Here is a 3,378-nt window from a genome sequence, read left to right on the forward strand (position 1 = left end):
AGTACCTGTATTAGAAGTATTCTTCATAAGCGAACTTGTTGGAGCAACATCATTAGTGCCATTATTCTTTATTTCCAACTGACCCACATTAGAGGAGCTTGCTCCCACATCCACCAGAGTAACAAGATTTGAGGCAATCTCAGGTTCTTTACCTTTGTCCTTATGTCCMATTTTCGGTCGCCAATGCTTTTTCTCCACTCTGATAAATCCATCAGTGTCTTTCCTCCCATCAACTTGCTTACCTTTTTTCAAACTAGGAGCTTTAACACAAGTAGAAATCTTATGACCAAAAACCTGACAATGTGAACATTGGATCGGTTCCCAAATGTATTCGACTTGGATTTTTACATGTTCGGCATCACCACCATTGAGATTCGGGATTTCAACATCAATAGACCTTTTTAACTCTCCCACAGACCAAACCTCAATTAAGACCTTAGCAAAACCCGGCCGTCCCCAAGCTTTTTCACACATGGCTGCGGTACAAGCATCCATCTGTTTCAGAACTCCCAAGACACTTGCAATGCGACTAACTCCCTCCTTGTTAAAAGCAACCAATGGAATATTAYGTAATTTCACCCATAGAGGACATGAAGTGTGATCCGGTTTCCTTAACCCCTTAGAGGGATCCCAACGATAAACAAAAAGTGGAATACCGCGAATCATTAATGGCCCCGCTTCAATAGCTTGGTCACACCCTCCAACATCATTAAATTTAAAAAAGAAAATCCCATTCTCATTTAACATTGCGTCATTAAAGCCATATTTTCCCCAAGCCGAACGAACGAAATTCTTAACGATAGGGAACGGAATACGAGGGCCCAGAAAATATCCATACAGAACCGTATTATAAGCTTTAGCAGCCTCCTTAGCCATTTCAATTGGAATTTTCACATTAACATCCTTTTTATCAGGCAACGGATAAAATTGGAGATCCATGGCTACCGAATTACCCACCGCTTTCACAAAGTTTAATTTCTCCRTACCATCACCTTGAGAAGTAAGCCTTTCAAAAACTGAAATTCTGATATGATCATTAGTAGTAGGAACTGAATTCTCATCCATTTCTTCACACACACTAAGAAGCCGAGGTGCTGAAACTAACGTTTAGTGCCCTTAATAAGATAGACGAAGACCACGGAGACCGAGGTGCTGAATATCTAWCAAGGGAATTCAACGCAAGTGACGAAGACCCCGGAAACACTTAGGATGTACGAAAGAAAATGAAAAGAGAAGAACTACACCAACAGAAGAAGAGATCTCAAACTAAAACCCAAGATAGCCACGATCAAAACTGCAAAACGAAAAGCAGCAGAAACGAGAACAAACAGCAGCAGCAAGAAAGAACCAAGCCAAAGCCGTGCCAACAATATACTAAACACTAGCAGCAATTCAGATTGAGAACGGGATGCCTACTACCCAGAACGACCAGCAGCAGCAGTCACAAACCAAAGCAGCCAGTGACAGCAACTATGTAGAGCAGCAGATCACATAAAATAATGAAATTTACCAGCCCAAATCAGTTCAATCTTCTGCTTTACACTATGAAACCAACAGAAGCCAAACCAAACAAAACTAAACAAAGTTTGGAGCCAAAACAACCCACACAGCAGCACACCTCAAGAATAACGATCACAGGAAAATCAACAATCACTAAAACCTCCTGCCACTGTTCTAAACCCGCAGATTGAAGCACATAAACAACAGCCACTTAAACAGCAGGCGTGAAAATCAACGTTACTTGAGAAGAACACAATAACCAAATGGATTCGCAAACAAAACAGCGTCAACACCCTAGTGGGTTATCAAACCAGATCGCATGCAGAACCCTAAAACACGACGGTCAAGACAGAAGTAGAAGACGAAACCTGCCAACCCTAGCCGCAGCAGAAACACAATAGCCAAACAAGAAAAGAACGGGCTTACCAACAGAAGAACAAACCGTAACCAGAAACCCTAGAGAGAGAGCAGCCGTAATGAAGCAACAAACACGGAAACCCTAAAACCTCCTCCTTCGGTAGCGAGACACAAGGAAGTTGAAGCAGATCCAATCGTAAACAAAGCAGCCACAAAACTCGAACAAGCAGAACCCTAGGGAATGCAGCCGGATCGAAAACAACAAAACTCGATCGTGAGTGTTTTCGTAAAAACCCTAATCCTCCTTCTACGAAAGCGAAACACAATCAAGAAGAAGGGAACAGATCCAAACGAAAACAACCAGCCACAATGATCATGAACACACTCATATGATCAACGCAACAAGCATCAAAACCTTAACTCAAGATCGCCATCTTGAGAGCAAAAGTCAACGTGGTCAACGAGTCCAGTTTTTTGAGCAGACCTTAATCTGCTTGTTCCCACTGCCATGTTTTTGGACATAAATTATCATCGTGTGTAAAGGCCGCTCATATGAACAAAGGAAAGCAAGGTGGCGGGAGAAAAGATTCAGAGGGGGTTTATTAGAGTGGAGAAAAAACAATGGCGAGTCAAATCTAGTGGTAATTCCCAACCCTTGGTCCCACGGCATAGAAATTCGAATGTGAAGTCTGGACCTAATCCGGTAAACTTGGAAGCAAGCACATCGCAGAGAGAACAGACGGTGGAGCAGAATAGGGAGCGGAATAAGGATACTACAGTTGAAGAAACATCTGGCCAATCCGGACATATTGTGAAAGCCACCTCGAAAGGGTCAGGTAAGGGTTTAGTTGGGGTTGGTTCTGGGTTTTCTTTTTCCCATTCTATTGCGAAAAATACCCCTCTTCTTGCTTCTGTTGTAAAATCCTTTCGATTGCCTAGGAGAGGAGTTATGATAGATTCCATGGCGGCTTCTAATAGATTCGGTGTTTTAGAGAATTTGGGAGGGGAGGAAGCTCAAGAGGGTTTAGACAAAGACCTTGATGCGAGTACTTCGAATGTGGATAGTAGGGACCAAGGGATAGATCAAAATTCCTCCTCATGTTGAAATTCGCTTCTTGGAATATCTGGGGACTTAATTCTCCGATAAAGCATAAGGAGGTGAAAAGTTTTATTCGCTGTAATGATCTTGGTTTATGTGCTATTATAGAGTCTCACGTTTCCAAGGATTCCCTTGAAAACGTCTGATATAACACTTTTGGTCGTTGGTCTTGGATCTCTAACCAAGTGGCTTGTGATTCTGGAACTCGGCTAATCCTCGCATGGGATTTACGGGTTCTAGATGTTATGATTCTGGGGGTTCATAGTCAATTCTTGAACTGCAAATTAAATTTAAGAGGTGGGCAAGAACCTAACTTTTTTCTTTTGTCTATGGAGAAAATGTTTGCAATGCTAGGAAAGAATTATGGTCGGGGCTTCGAAAATTTAAAGTTTTGATTGGATCTAAACCTTGGATAGTTATGG

The sequence above is a fragment of the Cynara cardunculus genome, unplaced genomic scaffold (assembly GCF_001531365.2).
Source record: "Cynara cardunculus var. scolymus isolate 2C unplaced genomic scaffold, CcrdV1 Un_Scaffold_2909, whole genome shotgun sequence".
NCBI classification, from domain to species: Eukaryota; Viridiplantae; Streptophyta; class Magnoliopsida; order Asterales; family Asteraceae; genus Cynara; species Cynara cardunculus.